The following is a 21,018-nucleotide window of genomic DNA, read 5'->3' on the forward strand; positions in this document are numbered from 1 at the left end:
TCTTCAGCCTGCCTCACGTACACTGTGTAATTTCTGCTCACCAGTGACTACTATGTCCATGACACTGTGCCCATCTTCAAGGCAAGGAAGGAGGTAATATTTAACTTTATCTTCCCAGCGCTTGGCACAACCTGTATTCTCTTTGTAGTAGGTAAATATTTGAAAACATTTCTTTGAAAGTAATATATACTCTTGAGGGAAAAACACTTAGAAAATTCATAGTCCTTTAGGTAGTAGTAATGTGTCAACGATTTGCATTTTGCTTTGTTATGTTTTTGTTTCTGGGGTTGTATCTGAATAGTTCTATTTCCAGGAGGCAATTAAGTTAGTTTTGCCCTCCAACAGCTCCCAATATACCATATAGTTAACTTTCTGTATTATAAGTCCTTGTTTATTTCTAAATCCTTTAATCACCTATCAAATGACCAAGTGAACAGATTAAGGGAAAATGAATTGTTTAGTTTGAAGGCAATCCAAAGTTTTTTTCTCCATTTCCTTGAGAAGATAGTTTTCTTTTTGTTAGAAATTTGATATAAGTTTTACTTTAAAGCTTAAGGATTGGTAATGGTCGCATAATACAACTTACATTCCAGGGTGATTTATTTATTTGTTTTGCCTTTCAGATTTTAAATTTATAGCCCAAATTTCTTAATTTGTAAGCTGAGGGATGAACCGTGAATATAATTAGCACCACTATGTAACCACAAACTCCTACCTCAAAACAGCAAAATTAACCTAACTTATCTCAAAGCAGGGATTAAGGAACTACTTTATTGCTAAACGGGTGAGGAAATTATTTTTAAAATTAATTAGAACAGCATAACCTCTCTATTGAGAGAGTTTCAAAGAGATGTGGTGGTGGTAAGGTGTCCACAGGCTGAATGTACAGGCAAAGAACCAGGGAAGAGTAGGAGCCAATCAGGTGTAACTGAAGCCACAGTCAGGCCTGCAAACAACAGTAGCAACAGCCTTAGCAAGAACATCTGAGTCTTATTCCCACTTCTCCTACTTCATCTATATGAATCATCCTACTCCATCTTCTCAATAGTCCAATGAGGAGAATAACATGACTGGTAAGGAAATGGAGGCTTTGAGAGCTGAAAAAAACGAGCCCCACACCAAGCAGTGAACCAGTTTTAGAGGCAATTAGTAAACAACTGAGTCTGAAAACCTTTCGCCACTCCCAGCAAGCTCCGCCTACACAGCCAGCCCTTTCCATCTTTGATGGAGCACCCAAAGGGACTATTTCCCTCACATGACACGCATATCTGTGTCTTCCACTTCAGCTACCAAGGACTCAGCCTTCACTGCTTCTGTTGGAAGAGGAACCAGACCTTCAGCTCAGAGTACTTACCTCATGGGGCTTAATCCTCAGGGCCATGCTTTCTAAGCCACTCTGTGCCCGCCACATTCAGTTAGGCTAGGCAAAGAGTTTGGGGGAAAATTGTTTAAAAAATTAGGAGATCTCTAAAATACAAGAAAATTACAAATGATTTTTTTTCTGAAAAGATTATCATGACTAAATTGGACCTTATAAGAGAAAAATGCTTTATATAAAAAACATATGAGGGTATGCTTATTGTTGAATATTTCTGTAAGACCGATTAGTGCAAGAAATTAGTAATCACTTAAATATGATAAAATGGTTTGCCCTAAACTGAATAAATAAAAATGGTAATTTAGAAAGATATATATGAAAGATAAGTTAGTAACAATATGTATGCAATATTACTTAGCAGTCCAAAGTTAAATCAATTTATTACAAATACAGCTATCTTATTAAGGTATAGAATTGTTAGGAACTTTCTATAAAATTCTGGCTTTGTTTGATGAAGAAGCAGTCATTTTTAGAAAAGCATATATAGTACCTTCTCTGATTGATACTAATCTTGCTCAATGGTTATCAACAGTTTTTCTGTGACATTTCAAGACAAGAACAAAGTTTCTTCAGAAATCGCAGAAGTCACATTCTTACATTGAGTTTTGGTAGTCTGTTCAAAGAACAGCCTTGGATACACTCTAAAATGAAATTCAACAGATGCAGAGTAAAGAGTAACTTTGCCCCTCCCTCATTCTTTCTTTATCTTGAGAGAAAATGTTCAAGGACATCCTTGACAGTATACACATTAACTTCACAAACCTAGGTCAATTTTATAGCAAATTAAAAGTAAAATGGAATGTTCATCAGACAAACTGTTGTTATAATACATGTAAGCAAAAATTAGTTAAAATTTAAGAAATTATTTGTAGATAGAGCCTCTTGGTATATAAATAAATCTATACTGTAAATCCACTTTCAATGTTGCTATAGAAACACATTAATTAACTAACCATTGTTAAAACTTTTTGCATTTTCTAAAATTGCATTCCTATCATTATAATTAAGACATGTATTTAGATCCTCATTGGGAGAAATGAATCTAGAAAAAGATAGAAACTGAAATTCACCACTATAATGATTTTAGAAGAAATCCTGTCTCATAAAACTATATATCTATGTCTATCTATGTATGTATCTATCTACATATATGTATGGATATATATTAATCTATTTCAGATGGATATATGTAATAATTTAGTTTGAATAATTTGGATATTTATATACAGAATTGCAGTAAGACTTTATGGAGTGATAGTACAATAGTTTAAATGATGTTCATAAAATGATGTTCTTTAATTATATATATGGAGAGAGAGAGAAAGAGAGAGAAAGATCCAACATAGTTCTAGTATTTTTGTTTAGAACAAGGGCTTTTCTTGTAATGACTTTACATTATTTCTCTTAGCATCAGAATCCTCCCATTTCTCAAACAGAGAGGTTAAGAAGAAATCTTTCAAAAAAAAAATAATAAAAAAATAAAATTAAAAAAAAAAGAAGAAATCTTTCTTGCAGCACAAGCAGTGTAACCTCAGGAGTATCTTATTTAAGAAATGGGAAACTGTTAATAATCTAGTTTGAATAATTTGGATATTTATGTACAGAAATGCAGTAAGACTTTATGGAGTGACAGTACAATAGTTTCAGTGATGTTCATAAAATAGTTATCTGTGAGAATACAGCTTTAGACATCAAAATGCTTTCGTTTTCCTTTGCTCTAAATGTTTGCAATTATGAGATATGATCACAAATAGGCAGCAATATTTTCTCCCCTTTTGAAGATGTAGAAATTATAAAATAATACAATGTATTAGAATACATTCTCAACTATGGCTGGGGTTAAAGTTTCAAGGCATCAAACATCTAAATGAAAAAAATGGAATTAGTAATTAAAATCCTCTAGTATCATCAAATATCCTTACTAAAAACACTTCCAGTAATGCTGCCTCCCCTTTTGTGTTTTTTTTTTTTTAATTTTATTTATTTTTTAGTTTTTTCGGTGGACACAACATCTTCGTTTGTATGTGGTGCTGAGGATCCAACCCGGGCCGCACGCACCTGGCTTGAGCCACATCTCCAGCCCCCCTTTTGTGTTTCTAACATCCTTCACTACCAAAAGCTTGAAGAGTTTCCTCTCTCAGGATTCACTCCCTGACGTTCTACCCTTGAACAGAAACTACTAAAGCTGCTCTAACTACTAAAGGTCAAAGTCTCCTGGTTTCCCAAACTAGGCTTTGATCTCTTTGAATCGGCATTTCTCAATCTCAGTGCTCTTGACCTTTTTCAACCAGAAAATTATTTGTTGAAAGGCAGATTCTGTGCTGTCAAATGTTTAGTAGCATTCCTGGCCTCTACCCACCAGTTGCTGATAGAGCTATAAGTCAACATGTAACTTCAGAGAAGCTGAATCCATAAGTAACAGTCAATAGTATAAACACAGGTACATTCTTCTAGAAAATGAGATAATGCTTGGGTAGGCCAGATAATTAAATAATTAAATGATGCTTTAGTTTTGGAAGAATATGCTGCAGTTCTTAATTTCTAAGTGTCTAATTTTTCTTAAAAGCATGGGCCATATCTTACTCTTTTTTGACCTCAGTATTTGACATTCATCACTTTTCAACTAGAAGGTTTGGCAAGTTTCCCAAATGTGACCAGCCTATATGATTACATTTATTTTTAATTGGCTGATGTTGCATAAGATAGCTTACAGAGGAAGAAGACCCATTCATTGGAGAACATGGAATTGTAAGGAAGCTGAGAAAGGAGAAATGAAGTTTCCAAGAATAAACAGAAACTTTTGACTTCACATTTGCAATCTAAATTTTACTAAAGCCAGTACTGTTTATTAAGCTAACTTTTCTCATCAGAATTTATTATCTAGTATTTGGAATTATTTCTCAATATGTATACAGTACTTTAAAATGTTTTCATGTCACAAGTTCTGCTTTGCAAGGTCTACTAAATATTTTAGAGAGTATTTGTAATCAAGATGGCAAACTAAAAGATGGGGTATTTCTGTGCATATAAACCAACTGGATTGATTGCTGATTGTTAGCTCCTTTGACCACCAAGCCTTGGGTTCTTAGTAATGAGATGGGGCCCAAGATTTTTCAGTTCAAGAGTGTCCCGAACAGATGCTGCATGGGCCACTCTTTGAGAAACATTGTATGTAACAGTGTAGTTGGTGATCTACTGATGAATTTCTAAAGTAAAAAGGAAATCAGGAGGGTTCGCTGTTGAATATGTTCTTCATTCATTTTTAGCGTTTTTATAAAAAAAATAGTTAAAAGTTCACGTTGAAGGGACAAATGCAGTTCTAATTTTGGAACTTTATTAGAGTTCTTCCAACAATTTTTTCCCTCCCAAATAGAGTGTTATGGTTTGAATTTCCCCACAAAAACTCACATTGAAATTTAATCCTCATTGTGAGGTATTAAGAGGTGGACTATCTACTTCTCAATCATAAGGCTCTGCTGTAAAGTATGGATTAAACCATTCAGAATGCTCATTTCTGATGTTCAAGGTAGCAAGCTTAGGCTCAGACAGTGAGGGCCCAGAAAGGTAAGACACTGCTAATTAATTTTTAATGCACAAAATAAGAAGTTCAGTTTCAGTTTCCTCATTGTGCATTATTTATTTAACTTGGAAAATAAAACTTTTAAAATATTAAAGAATAAAAATGTTATCCTTTATTAATAAATAATTAGAAAAACACTGGTTGCTTGTAGAGATGCCAAGTTTTTGTGAAATGTCTTCAAAGTTTTGAACTTATGCATTTTCATTTCCATCTTTGTTTAGCATGCATTTCAATTTACCTCCAATTATGTTCAGTCCACTGCTTTTATGGGAGATGCAGTTTGTTCCCATCTATGCTTTAAGATTCTATAGTGTATGTAAATTCATAGACTTGGAGTTAGAAAGGGCTCAGGGAAGTCCCCTAGACTTTCAAACATTTTGGCACTTATATTCCTGGGGTTCTGTACACGAAGTGAGAGGCCTTGTAGTGGGTAGACGTGTTTGTAACCTTTACCACTGTGACTTGGGAAAAAATCTGTTGCATGTGTGTGGGAGCACTTACACTTTCAAATGAAAGTTTGGGACCCCTGACAAGGAACTTTTAAGTTTGCAGGTTCAAAACACTTGAGCAATTGCAAATTTGCTTTCCAAAGTATTGCCTCAATTTCTAATAATTATTATCACAAAAAGTAAGAGTCTTGAAGTATTTTTCAAGAATAAAAGAATAATAAAGTTTGACAGCCTTTGAACTTACACTTAAGATAAGAAAGGTCTGCATTTATTATGTGAATCACTGAGAAAGCATTCTCAAGATTACAGCTCAAAGGAACAAGTCTCTTTGTGGTTTGTGTGTGTGTGTTGGTGGGGGAGGTGGTGTTTATCCATCCAGAACAGTTGGAAATGAGTGGTTTAAGACTGATATTCTGATTTTCTGAAATCATCAGATCACTGAAGTAAATCACATGGGGAATAATTATTGAGAATTGTGGTAGAAAGAAGCAAAATGTAGAGAAAGAAAATCTAGGTGAAAAAGGGATTACAAAAAATGATACAGAGGCTTCCCACCATGTCTACATGTGTGTTTACATCAAAGTACTCATGATAATAAATATTTTATTTGATTTGTCATGGTATTATGCAAAAGCCATCTGAAACATGACAAACTGGATGCCAGAGAAACCTGTATCATAAGCAGAACTAGAATTGGAAGCAAGGCACTGAGAGGATGATATTGAGTAGGCAGAATAACAGAAAGTAAGGCTTGTGAGTCCTCAGAAAGAGCAAAGATACCAAACCAGATCATTGCTGCTTTTACTCAGATTATTGATGGGCCCTTTCCTAAAAACAAGAAGTGCTGAGAAACCTACCTTCTCAGTTGAAAGAATGAGAATGATATGTGCAGGAAAATCCTGTGCTAATTATACCCAAAGGAAAGATGAGAGAAATTATTTCTCAGCAGGCATTTCTGGGAACTGTTACCTGAATCATAACAGGTCCCTGGAGGAGCATGATTTATTTATTTAATAAATTAAATTAATCTAGTTTTACAATATAATAAGGCTAATGAGCAAGTTCTGGGATTGCTTGCATTTTGAATCAAGAAGAAAAACATTACTGAATATTAAAGACAAGCCTATTTGCATCACAATTCAAAAATATTTTATTAATAAAATAATTCAATATTTAGAGTTATTTCAAAGTATATTGAGTTAAAGTGTTCCATCCTCTCTACACCATCTCAAACTCTAAAAATCAACACTGTTGATAAGATTTATGATATGAAATATTTTTGCATCTTCCCAGAGGGATGTGTTAAACATACCACTTAAAATATACATATTTTGCATCTTTTTTCACTTTATATATTAGAGATGTCATTTCATGTCAGCCTCATTTTTTTATAGACTCAGTATTTTATTGTGAGGATATTCAAGTAGCTTCTGAACTAATAGAAATCAAAGTTATCTTCAGAGAAAAAAAATGGCTCATTGTAAGAATATTATGAAAAAGAGAAATAAAATCACTCTCTGTCATCTAGGAACAGATCTGAAGCAGTAGACCTTAATAAACTGACCAGATGCTGGCAGGTAATCTTTACATTTTCCATAAGCATCTCACAGAATATCCAATTTAGACAAGGACACTACAACACAAAATAGCAAATGCCCACCTCCCTTGTTGGGTGAGTGTTAATTCCTTACCAGTTGTAACTTTTCCTAACTGTTGTCTGCCCTACCTACACATAAAATTTATTGAGATATGCAGTTGTGGAATTGCTCCCTCTTTCTGAAAGCACACAATTTAAGAGAATTCTATAGACAATCTCTAAAATATTCTAACCAAATCTCAAATACTGCATTCTAATACCCTCCTCTCAAGACACCTCCAAGTGAAGTACAGGTGTGTTCTTAGTGATCTGTGTTGGAGGATATTGACAGATTCTTTAAATGTGTAAGTAATGTTTTTATAAACTAGGATAGATGTTCAAAATTGTGCCCTCCAAATGTTGTACAATATCTAAAGCTCAACCACAGCTTTTTGTTGATTGTTAGCCATTGCTTATGGTTATGTACATTTCCTTTATTATAATAACATTGATTACAATTAGTCGGGTATTTTTAAAAAGTGATTTCCATAAGCAACTTGTTGTCAGTACTGTTGTAAATTCTATTAGTTCCATCTTAGAGCTGAAAAAATAGCTGATTAAAGGTTATGTAATCTGTGCAAAGTCACATGGTAAGGAAGTGCTTGGGTGGAGATTTGAGCAATCTGGCTCCAGATCCCTATTGAGAAACATGAAAGAAGACTGTAATAACTGAAAAGGCACACTGTGTCCTTGCACACAAAGATTCACTGTTTTAAGATGCTATGTTTTCTTATATTAATCCACAAATTTTTAACCCCAAGCAGGCCACTTTCAAGTACTTGACCAAATGATTTTAATATTCAAATGGAAAAACAAACATGTAAGAGTGACCAGAAAATCGGTATTACAATCATGAAATTGACTAGCTCTCCTAATTATTAAAATTATTATAAAAGGATATAACTACACAGAACCAGTGCAGGGATCATGCAAATAATGGAAGAGACTAGAACCCAATTTTATCTACCTGTCTATCTATCTATATCTATATCTATACACACACACACACACACACATATATATATATTTCTAATGACATATATCATTAGAAATTAATGAGAAATAGAGGAATTATTCATAAAATAGTGATGTGATTAGCCTTAAAGGAAAAATTATAGTTGGTTATCTATTTCACTACAACAGATTCAGTCATGTATCTGTACTTTATTTCAACTTATTGCCAAATAATATTCTATTGTGTGGGTGTAACACATTTATCTATCATCAGTTAATGAATATTTGGGTTATTTCTGCCTTTTGGTTCTCATAAATAATGCTATTGTGGATATTCATTTTTGTGTGGGTGAATAACTTTTTGTTTGGGTTTTTCATTTTTAAACATCCTTTAAATAAAAAACAACTTTGTTAAGGAATAAGTTATATGCCATAAAATTCAGCCATTTTAAGGAAAGAAAATCAGTATGTGGAAGAGATATCTATACTCCTGTGTTTATTGCAGCACTATTAATAACAGCCAAGATATGGAATCAACCTTGCATGCATGGATGGATGCATAAAGCAAGTGTGGTACTTATATACAAGGTAATATTCAGCCATTAAAAAAAATGAAATTCTGTCAGTGGCATCAATGTAGATTAACTTGAAGAACATTATGTTAAGTGAAATAAGTCAGACAGAAAAAGACAAATACTGCATGTTTTCACTTACTTGTGAAAGCTAAAATGTTGATCTCATTGAAGTAGTAGAGAGTAGAATAGTGACTGCCAGAAGCTAAGAATGGGGAAAAGGTAATTAATAGAGCATAGCTAAAGGGTACAGGGGTATAGTTGGATAGGAGCGGTAACTTCTATGTTCTGTGTAGCACAGTAGGCTAACTATGCTTGACACATTTAACTGAATATTTCAAAACAGTAGAGAAGATTTTGAACGTTTCTAACCCAAATACATAATAAATATTCAAAATGATATGCATGTCAGTTATCCTGATCTGATCATTACACAATGTACACGTGTATTGAAATACCACACTGTACTCCATTACAAGTAGATGTGTCAGTTAAAAAAATGAAAAAAATACAATTCACAACAAATGTTTTTATCTATGCAATTTTCCTTCTTGAGGAGATATTTTAGTTTAGATTAAACATTATTAATTTTCCCATCCAAAAAAAAAAAAATAAAAGAAAGAAATCTAACAGCTGGTCGCACATCTGTAATACCAACTACTTGGGAAGGTTGAGGCAGGAGGTTGTGAATTAGAGGCTAGCCTAAGCAACTTAGTAAGATTGTGTCTCAAAGATAAAAAGCAAAAAGGGACATGGATATAGCTCAGTGGTAGAGTGCCTCAGGGTTTAATCCCTAGTACACACACACACACACACACACACACACACACACACACACCCCAAAAAGAAAAAAAAACCACAAAAACTCTAGTCAATATTTGTTCTTTCTGAATCTAGATGTGATTTAAGGCCAGAAAAAGATTTTGGAAAGACCATAAAATGAAGCAAGGATTTATCTAATCCATTGCATAATTTTCTGAACTCTAAAATTTAAACATTTTCCCTTATCTTTGGGGGGAATTGTCCTTTACTTAACACATTGTAGTACTTAATAACTTTGTCTTGTTTCAGCTGTCAGAGGATTAATTCTGCCCTTTGCTTTCTTTAAGCTCACTGAACTGTAGACGAGCAAAGGAAATTATGGCAAGTTTGGTGAGGGGAAAAAAAAAAACAACACCTTAAATGGAGCTGAAATCAAGTCATTAATTTAGTTCAAAACATTTTTGTAAATGTTAGTGTGACAATATAGTTAGTGTAGCTGTCTTTAAATCCTCAACCTCACTCCCTGTTACCTCCAGAGACAACCAAGGCATATCACATCTGAATTGCTATGGACCTTGGCCCCCATTTAGCTGTGTGCTTCTGTCTGACAGCTGGAACCAACTATATTCAGCATGAACTCCTTTTCCTCCAAAAGGTAAACCACACAAATCCCTTACTTTGGTTTCCTCTTGGTCTTCTAGAGGGGAGTGAGCATCCTCTGAAATCACAACGTATGTGATTGCTTTTCTTTCATTTTTTTGACAATATTTAATTTTGAACTCTACAAGATTTTTAATTAAATGTGAAGATTGTATACCAAGGAAACATTTCACACACTTGATATGTTGGAATTAAATATCCATCTTATAAAAACACACCAAACTTTCCCAGCTTGCCAGGTGCATGTTTACAGTTCCCCAGTCTTCCTTTTTTGTATCCTTTGCCCCCTACAGTACTCTGACCCACTGAAAGCTGACCCTCTAAAACAAGTTGACCAATCCTCTGTAGCCATTCTTTTGCCTCCCTCTGTCCCTGTCCTTCCTACATCACTGTGCTGATTTTCCACGTGGCACTTGTGTCTATTTTTCCTTCTGGGTCCACACTATGAGGTCTGAGTCTGATTCTCCACAGTTATGTTATTGATACTCATTACTGACTCTTGTGCATGGTATCTATGGAATAATTAATTGTTGAATAAATGAATGAATGTTTACATTATGTAAAAGATTTTGGTGCAAGTCTATGACCAAAGGCTGTATGTTTTTTAAACTAAGTTATATCTAAGTATCCACTGAGCACCTCCTATGTGCCAGGCATTATTCTGGGGTCTGGAACTATAGTGGAGAACAAGGCATACAAAGTTCTTACTCTCAGGGCAATGGCATTTTTTTCAAGACCCAGGAAAGCCCCTCATCAACAAAGAATTATCAGGCCCAATGTGTCTATAGTGCATAATGTATAAACATAATCTTTTTCCTTTTATCATTGAAGGCCCCAAAAGTTGTACTGTGGAAAATATGCATTAAAGAGGAATTTTAGGAATAAGAAAGATATCATGATCCCTGAAATCACATACTATTGGACACCAGTCATTGAAATATACCTTCCTGATGTTTTTAATGAAGATTTTAATATAAATATATTCCATGGTATGACTGTTGGGGCCTTTAGTGAGTAAAAGGAAAAAGATTATGTTTACATTACATAAAAGATTTTGGTGCAAGTCTATCCCCAGAGGCAATGACATTCTTGTGAGGGAAGAGACAAGGGCAGAGAGCTCTCCTGCATCTGCTTCTTAATTGCTTTCAGCTCAAACAATTCTCACACTAAAAGTATATTTTGATGCCATATTTTGGTCTCCATAATATTAAGGAAAAAAACCCTGATTTTTGTCAAATCAAAATTATTATGCTTCTGGATAAGATTTGATATAAAGAATGTTGACATCCACCTTAGCTTTTAGGGATGTTTTAGCCAGCTTTTTTTTTTTTTTTTTTTTTTGCTATTGTGACCAAAAGACCTAACAAAACCAATTTTAGAGTAGGAAAAGTTTATTTGGTGCTCATGGTTTCAGAGATCTCAGTTCATAAATGGCCAACTCCATTTCTCTGGGCCCAAGGTGAGGCAGAACATCATGGTGGAAGGGTGTGGAGGAGGAAAGAAGCTCAGGACACTGCAATAAGGAAGAAGAGGTGATGGAGAATGGAGAGAGACTGTCTATCAGTATTGGGTAACCAGTCAGTCGAATTTGGGACTCCTCTCCTCCCCATTCACTGTCTTTCCTTATCCCTAGGAGTGAGCTGAGCTCTCAGGTAGGTTATAGATGGTGTGGCTGTGTGTTTTTCCCCACTTGCTTCCCAAGATGGGAGTATGTTTTTACTCCCAACTCTCACCTCCAGTTCTGTCTTTAGGTTGTAAAGGTAAAATTTCTAAGCTGATTCTAAACTGCAAAGCCTGAGTTAAAGTGTAAAAGACCAGGCATTGTAAAGTTTCCAAGCTGCAGGGCCTGAGTTAAAAAGTGAAAGACTAGGTATTGTTAAAATTCCTCTGCTACCCCCAGAACCTGTAATCCCTGTAGCTGTTAGGACAATACTGGAACTGCCCAGTAAATATTTCTACTGTTTCCACTGGTTGTCTAATAACCTGGGACTCTGTGTAGTATGTCACGTAGTCCTTGAGGCCCTAAAACCAATCAGTTTGAATGTGTACCCCGCTTAGGAGTGACCAATCATCCCTGCCCAGACTGTTCCCGCCAATGAATGTACTAATCATGTCTCAGAGTTGTTGTTCAATTTTCCCGCGCCTCATGATGATTTGTTCTGATGTATGCAAAGCCCCCCGCCCTCCCCAAAAAGTGTACTTAAGCTCTGCTTGACCTCTGCTCTGGGCTCTGGGCTGCTCTCCCTTCCTGAGTGAGCCTTGAGCCCCAGCATGCTGGTTCAATAAACTCCCTCCTGCCAATTGCATGAAGCCAGTCTCTTGTGTGGTCTCTTTCTCCAACGCTTCGCCAGACCCTTACAAGGTTTATGCTCCCCTAATACCTGTGGTCATTTCTATGGCCTTCTCTTTCAAGGTCTAGCATTTTATTTTTTCTCTTTTTTTTTTTCTGGTCTCAACCACATATCTTTTCATGGTCTCTGTTGTTAAGGCTTTTTGACACCTTCACTCCCCAAACCCATCCATAGGGGCTTGAGGAACTCTTGCTTCCCTGGGTGGGGTATAAAGAACTTTCTGAGAAAAGTAGGCCCTATTCATAAAAATTATGGTGATACTATTAAGCATAAACATCTAACAAAAAATTTCCTAACCATGAACTCTTGCAAAATCCCCAATTGATTTTTCCAAAGTTGCATGCAAGTTGTGATTATGATAGTGCTTCCAACAGTAAAAATGCTATTTGATCCTCATTTCTTAGATAAGGGAGCAAAGTAGGAGATAAGATAATGATGCCTTGAGAAAGAGGTTTGTTTTCAGTGGCTGTCCCTCCTGGGAGCCTTACTGACTTGAGGGATTTAAATTATGCCTCATCATTCTATATATAATTGAAAACTTGGGACTTGATAGGTTTTAATACTCAGGCTGAGCCAGCTTTAGTTTTTGCCAGTGAACTTTGCATATAAAGCATACAGCTTCTGAAATAAAAATCTGCTGAATATTAACTACCCCTATGTTGACTCAGCACCACCACCAAACCTCACATGGAACGTGGGTCATGCGTTAAACTAAAGTCTCTAGTTTAAAAAAAAAAAAAAAAACCATGGGAAGAAGAAGCTGATAGATATGGTTTCACCAATTCCAAGTATATTTTTTTCATGAAAGTTTTAAATGGTGATGGTTTATGTTTAAACATGCCTTCTTTTAAAATTTAAGTTAAAATGAAGTTTTACTTGGCTGAAAGCATGTTGTTAAAAGAAAAACTTTAGGCAAAATAAACTTAACAGAGTTAATTTGAGTATGAAAGGGTTTGTGAATTGGGAAACACTCAAAACCAGAAGAGGTTCAAAGAGCTCTGATTAAGCAGTGAGAGCAGCAGGCCTTCATATGCTGAATGCAGAAGCAAGATAAGGAAATTTCTTGATGGACTGCTGCTTGGTTTTTGACTTACTTAGTTATGATACAGCAGAAAGTCCCTAGTTAGAGGTTCATGGTGGTTTCTGATTCATCTTATTATTTGCATTGAATTGAGTTTTGGTTTGCTCACACAGGAACCACTGGCATAGAGCCATCAATCACTTTAATATTAACTAATGCTAATAATAATACTAATAATGTTAATAATAATGTTAGTGGTAGGGATTGGCACCATTGGTTTTAGTATTCTGCTGTCTTGATGGAAGAGTTCTGGAAGGAAGACCCATGTTGCTCTTTTGGTCTATGAAATTCATTTACTTTGTGACCTGAAGCAAGTCACTTCATGGGAATACTCTTAGGTGAGTCGAAGACCTACTTTGAAGTTATATCGAGGGATAAAACAGACAGATGTGTTGTCTGAACGATTGGAACTTCTCCATAAAGGCAGCAACACAAAAAGATCAAACCTGACTTTCCTATACACTGGTGAAACTGATGTTGACCCATCAGAGATGGAAGAGGCCTGTTAGACCATCCAACTTACCTCTCTCCTTTAGTAAACCAGGAATCCAGAGACGGGCAAGAACTTACCAAAGTCATAAAACCAGAGAGTGCAGAGTTGGGTCTATAACTAAGGATTTATGGTTATCATAGAGTTTCATTTCCCCTAATGTCTACTGTGAATACAGAGTTTATGGTTAAATGTGAGGGAAGTGTGCTCACAGTACTCTCATTGACACTTCAGGCTCCATGTCCTAGAGAAGAGAAAGAAGATTTAAGGAAACTTTTCCAATGAATCAGACAAAAGTTGTTTAGGGTTTGAATTCTACCCAAGACTGACATGCTAAGCTTAGTAGAAAACCCAAGAGGAAATGGGAGCTCCTCACCATGAAGGCTTGAATACAGGAGCAAGAAAGACAAGAGCAAGGAAAATAAGGCTCAGGGCAGGAGCAGAGGCTCCGGAAGGGTGCTGCTTTTGTGCACAGAGGTCTCCATGCCAAAGGTTTCTTTGTTCTTTCCCCCTAGCTCCCAAGTTGCTTTTGTAGGTGAAGAAAAAAATTATTTTCTTCTACCCAATCTAGAGCCCTATAAATTAGAGTAACAAAATAGAGATTAATAAGAGAAAGCAGAAGTTTACCGGATACAGGAGTGACCCAAAGGGTTGATTTGAGGGAACTGGAAGTGCTGTCTAGAACTCAGGCCAATACTGCATCATACTGAAAACAATGAGCTTTGAGAGAAGTGATGAGGCAAAGGGCTTCCAGAGGCAGCAGATTGTGAGAAGGTTAATATGTGGGACACTAGTGGCGAATAAGAGCCAGTTAGTAAGGTTGGTTCTATAGAATCCTTTGGTCTAGAGTGTAGAGGTCAGGGTCGTGAGGGTCTCAAGGGTCTCAGAGATTGAGAATTGTCCTTTCCTTTCTGTTAGAAAGCAGGAGGATAGAGTTTTTCTTCTGTTCACTTCTTAATTGTCTTCAACTCAAAATAGTCCTTATTTCAAGGGGGACATTTTGGGGTGGCATCTTCTGTTACCCTTGACTCTGCAGGTTCTTTGAGGGATTCAACTCTTGTATTTAAATCAGGTGATGATGTGACTTCTGATTAGAATATGAAGAGCTTTCTGGTGTTCAGGTCTGAGAGACCATCAAAGGACATGGGTGAGACAGTGTCCTGTTCCTTGTGGTAAAAACTGTAAATGGGGCGGAAATGACAGAAGAGAAAGGAAGAAAGGCAGCAGATAAAGAAAAAGGGTGTGAATACTCCCAACAGAGCAGGGAGCAGGTCAACAGGATGGGCAGTGAGATCTCTGGGCTACAGGTCAAAGATTCCATCCTGTGGGCCAGAATCATGGTGGAGTTGAAGGAGAAGGAAGTTCCAGTAGTAGCAAACTGAAGCATCCCCTAGAGGATTCTGGGAGATGGCTGTTAGGAAACGAACCTTTGGGCAATAGGAGCTGCCCAGGGTTCTAAATGACTCTGCCCCCTGAGCTGTAGTCCTTTGAGCCCCACCAAGTCTGAACTTAACAATGAATAATAGTAGTATTTATTATTTGCTTGTATTTATATGAAATGTGATAAGCATGGTTTTTATCTCTGCCTCAGGTGGTAATTGCCACAAACTTTGATTGAAATGTTATCATCCCTACTTTATAGATGAGGAAATAGAAATTTAGAGACAACAATAAGCAGCCCAAGGCCACCAGCATACAATAAGCAAGCAAAGATGTCAACCTGATTTGTGGGGGGCCACCCATGAGCTATACTAAACATTCTCTCTCCACCTTGAGCCAAGAAGGTGTTAGTGTGGCTTTGCACGCTGTCTGGGCTGCGTGATGCAGGTGACCTTCAGCTTCAATCGGCAAAGAAGTTTGCTTTGTCCTAGCTGAGGACCTAGGTATTTCTTATTGGGGTTTGACAAGCCCATCCCCTACCTTATTTGGTGAAGAATATTCTATCAAAAATCCTTGTTAATTTCCCTATAAATAAAGGGATTCCGGATGCACGTGCTTTCTCTTGCTCTCTCGAATTCCTGCGTGAAAGCAGGACCCTTAAGGTCGCAGAGCTGTCTCACCCCTGCTTTGTGAAAAAATTTACTTCCCTGTCCGCATGGTCTTTTCTTCACCAGTCCACACCATGCAGAGGGATCCCAATTCCACCACCTGCACGGGACATGGGCGGTACCAATTTTTATTCCAAAATCATGTTTTTAATCATCACACTACACTTCCCTCCACTGTGTGGGTTATAACGTCTTAAGGAAGAAACAGGTGTTTGTTTACTCAAGAGAGGTCAGTAGCATGCATAACAGCAGGGTCTAAATTCAGAATTCACACAGCATCTGGGTTGGGGACAGTGGAAGATGAATGAATAGGAAATCCACACACATGGAATCTGCCCATGGGATCTGGCCTAGATGCCTTTAAGTTACTCCAAATTTTTTTTTTGTGTGTGTGTGTGTACCTGCCCATTCTGAGCATATTATCAGGATCAGAAACTCTGAGAGATGGAGGAGGAGGAATAAGAAAAAGGAGGAGATATTAGGTCAGGGTGTTGGACGTGGGTATGGCGATGAGTAGCAGGAGCTGCGCATGTCCAACAAGGTCCTGGCCTCAGAGCAGTCTTCTATCTCAGGGCTATATTTCTCTGCAGCTTTTGATTCTTACTCTCACAACAGCCCTGGTCTGATGGAGTCATAGGACTGGATAGAATCCTTCAGGAGAGACCCTGAGTCTGGTTAGACCACAGATATTTGTTCAAGCAGAACCGGAGACCTGATGATATAGGGACAGAATCTATAGATGGAGGGTCCAGAAGGGGAGGCAGAATGCAGAGTCTGGGGATCTCCATGAGCAGAGAGGACCAGAATCAGGGGGTTAGAGCAGGGAAGAGAGGTTTATGGGTCTAAGACATTTTCACTGCCAGGAGAAAAACACAGATAGCTTTCAGGAAAGTAAACAAGTCTAGGGAACTTAGGACTTCAACAAAAATGATAGACAGGCTAGTGGGTTCTAGGTATCATGGTATACAGCCCAACTAGTCAAGTCCTCAGAGCCATCACCAAACCTAGGCAGACCACTGATTCCAGAATCCACTCTTACTCCTTTTAGGGACATATTCTGCCCAGTGTGGGTAGAAAAAATGGCCACAAGAGGGCAGCAGGGGGCCACTGGATGCTCAGGATGATTCCTGCAGCAGGATGGGCGCTTCTTCCAGGAAATACATCTAGATAGAAAATGACCTGGGCAAAGTGACCCTGACCTTCAGATTGACACTGGACTTTCTGATTTGTAGCCTTGGTGGGGTCTGGAAATCTTAATTTTTTAATATACATGATGTGGGAACAGCTACCCTATAGAATGTGGAATCTTAAATTCAGATCCCTTAAACCTGCATGTCACATATGATTGTTAGGAGAATAAAACCTCAAAAAATGTTTTATTGAGAAAATAGATCGTGAAAATTAATATTGAAAATATATATTCATTTTAAATTAAAAAAAAAAAGCAAATAGCTGTGCAAGGACTTCTTCCAGCACCTTAGAAAAGCCCCTGGGTGCCTCTCTGTCTTCCATCTCTTCCCAGAGGAGGTTTTCATGTTTGTGAGAATCACCATTTTTTCCCCTGAAAGATGAACACCCCTGCTCTTCTCTCTACACATAAATATTATTTAATTCAGATTAATAAAATCGTTTTGAGAAACACTGATGGAATCTAACAAATCCTCCTGGGGTTCCTAAATGAGGAAGCCCAGGTCTAGGGCTAAGAGCCTACGGAAAGCTGTTTCATCTGTGGATTCGCAGCCAAGTATCTGCTATGGGCCACTAACGGTCACCAGGATCAGTGGTCTGGAAGAAGAGTGAGTATGCAAGAGGGGAGAGTGAGGCCAACCCTGAAGGGCACCTTTTCCCATCCCAAAGAGCTTCAGAAGGAATGGCTCCTGCTTCACCCTCACTTCCCACATCACGGCAGATTTATCTGTGTTTTCTAACCAGAACATACTGGAAAGGGAACTCGGGGAATATAGTTTCCTCTTACTGCTATAAAAAATCACATAAATATAGTGACTGAGAAATGCAAATAGATTAGCATTTACAGTTCTGGAGGTCGGAGTTTGAAATGGGCTTCCCTGGGCTAAAATCAAGGTCCTCACAGGGTCACACTTCTTCCTGGAAACTCAAGGGGAGACCCATTTCCCTGCCTTTTTTTAGCTTCTAGAGACTGCCTGAATTCTTGGCTCAAGACTTCTTCCCCCATCTTCAAAATGGGTCACTCCAGCATTGCTTCTGTCACATCTCCTTTTGGTGTCTGATGCTCCTGGATCCCTATTATGAGGACCATTGGGATTAAATTAGGCCCACCTGGATAACCCAGGATAAATGCTTCATTCCCAAATTCTGAATTTGATTGCATCTGCTGAATCCCTTTGCCATGTAAGGTAGCGTTGACCCAGGTTTACAGGGTGAGGATGTGGACATGATTGGAGGACTATACTCAGCCTACCACATCCTCATGGCCAACTGGACAATCTCAAGTCCAGCCACCTTCCCCTATAAGTTGGAACCTTTCTGGCTGGATGTTTTTCACGGGGCTCACCCAGGTCCTTACACAGTGTGTTTCTCTCCTTCTGGGGTGAGTTCTGTTGATCATTTATAGATTATGAGTCCCATACAATATTTCTGGGCTATTTGCTTTCTCAGGCCTCTGCTATCTCATGTTTAGTCTCATCTACTCCCAGGGTTGTGGGAATTCCTTCTCATCTAGTTTTATTGAAGATGTCCTCAATGTTTATCTTTCATGATCCTAGTTGTTACACCTATTTTTAATGATTTGGGGGGATTACATAAAATTATCCCAATACTGAATTCTTGAAACCTGAATAATATATGTTCTTGTCATGGTTTTGAACCAATAGATGGAGCAGCACTTTTTATGTTAAATTAGAAAACAGGTACTAAGATAAAAATTAGTGAAGATTTTCAAAAGATTCTGAGAATAGATTTCCTACCCCATCTCTTCCCAAACCATCTCCTAAAATATGATTCAGCATTAAACTTCAAAACTGAGCTGTTATTTATACTACCAGAAACAAAATTGGTCATGAGGGTGATGTGGCTGAGATATCCCTCCATTATGGTCAGTAATGAAATTGCAAAAGTTTAGGGTCAGTTGAAATATTGATTATAAATACCTGTTTTAAAGATTTTCAAGAGACATGGTCTGATTTCTTATTGCCCTACAAGTACTCGGCCTAACATCATTCCAAATGAGATTTCAGACTGTGAACCACACTAAAGGAATCTCTTGGACCACCCACCTCAAAGCTTTTGCTTGCAACCACAGAACACACACACCCTACAACCATCTGAAGTGTTTGCCTAGCACATGATCATCTCTGTGGTTGTAATTTTCAAGTATCTATTTCTGTGCCTTTTTGTGGAGAATTCGAACCTCCAATAGAAAATATTCTTCAAACACAACCGACCCAGTGCATGCGGGCAACCCACAGACCACATGGAGAGCCTTCAAAGGCCAGCATTTCAGAAACTGTCTTTAGAGCAATGCAGGGATCATGGTGTCCTGAGGAGACCAAAAGGACACCTGGTAAACCTCCCCCAAAGTTTAAAAATGAGAGTATCAAACAATTGCATGCCACTCAGATATGAAACCATCTTAAAGTGATTAACTATGGAACCTAAAAGTCAGCTGAGACTTCCCTGCCATTTGGGGATCAAACTTTCTGATGAAACATGGTTGGGCTTGCTTTTGCATTCACAAATGCTGTTCTCAGGAAACTTGGAGATTTTTGGTCCCTTTTCCTCAATCATCTCAGGAAGTTAAGGATGTCACAGATGGGGATCATGTGACATAGCACTCTGCATTCTGCTCAACTCCTACCCTCCACTAAGGAGCAAATTATCCCAATCCCAATTCCACTCCTGCATTGCTTGCTGTTGACATCAGTCCACATCACCCACCCAGAGACTTACCTGCTCTAGGGGTCCTGATGAGTATTTTCCCCTGTGAAAAGGAATCTACCTATCAGTTGCTAAAAAAATAAAATGTCATATTTTTACAAATCTAGAAGACAGATCATGAAATAATGAAACCACATGGAAAGTTATTTATTCCAGGGAAAGGGAGAGAGAAGGAAAATTGCATGGAAATGGAGGGAAACCCTCAACGTTATACGAAATCACATATAAGACGTTATGAGGGGCAAGGGGGGAACAAGAGAGAGAACTGAACAACAACAGATGAGGTAGAGAGGGAAGATGGGAGGGGAGGGGAGGGGGGATAGTAGGGGATAGGAAAGGCAGCAGAATACAACAGTCACTAATATGGCATTATGTAAAAATTGTGAATGTGTAACTGATGTGCTTCTGCAATTTGTATTTGGGGTAAAAATGGGAGTTCATAACTCACTTGAATCAAATGTATGAAAGATGATATGTCATGAGCTTTGTAATGTTTTGAACAACCAATAAAGAAAAGAAAGTTATTTATTCCCACAGAGGGGGAGATCCATGATGGGGAAACCAAGTCAGGAGAGGATACAAGGTTTCTCTTGCTAGATTGAGCAAAGAGTTAAGCCTGAATTTTATGCCTGTCTCTGTGCTGTCATCTGAATAGGGAGCTTTCTTTTGTACTTTTTTTTTTCAATCCTTCTTCCCCGTTAACTAAATCTCTCATCCTAAGCATTTTTTTTCTTCTCATGGGTATATATTTTTAAAAAGTCTTTCTACTGTAGAGTAGAAAAAAAAAATTGATCCCCAAATGGCAGGGAGGTCTCAGCTGACTTTTAGGTTCCATAGTTAATCACTTTAAGATGGTGTTCATATCTGATACTGTTCTTTAAATGTTTCACGTGTTATGTGTTTCATTCCCCGGGCAGCAAACTCCTGGGACCCTGCCTTATATTTCCTTTCAACCTCCACCTAGCAGGAGGCCACCTCCTTGTTTTAGAAATGAATATAAATGGCTAAGTTTCACTGGGCTGCTTCCTATTAAGACAAACAAAAGAGAGCACTGTCTTTAGTTAAGGGACATTAAAAAGCAACATGATGTAGTAGGTCATGTTGGAAAGTCTGAGGGTCTGACTTCAAAAGGGGTGTGGGGA

The 21,018-nt window shown here is 37.6% G+C and overlaps 1 protein-coding gene across 11 annotated transcripts in view; it reads left to right on the top strand.

Moving 5' to 3' along the window:
* LOC144369406 (uncharacterized) overlaps positions 1 to 21,018 on the top strand; it is a 102,417-nt gene that overhangs the window by 3,721 nt on the left and 77,678 nt on the right. The window contains exon 2 of one of the 11 annotated variants that reach the window (XM_078029371.1): positions 45 to 93. The exons of 9 other annotated variants lie outside the window; for them this stretch is intronic. The gene's annotated coding sequence lies outside the window, so the exon portion shown is untranslated. Of the gene's footprint in view, positions 1 to 44; positions 94 to 6,583; positions 9,987 to 21,018 lie in introns of those variants that run through there. One more of the 11 variants, XM_078029368.1, reaches the window with a different exon arrangement.

Source organism: Ictidomys tridecemlineatus, chromosome 12 (genome assembly GCF_052094955.1).
Source record: "Ictidomys tridecemlineatus isolate mIctTri1 chromosome 12, mIctTri1.hap1, whole genome shotgun sequence".
In the NCBI taxonomy this organism is placed as follows: Eukaryota; Metazoa; Chordata; class Mammalia; order Rodentia; family Sciuridae; genus Ictidomys; species Ictidomys tridecemlineatus.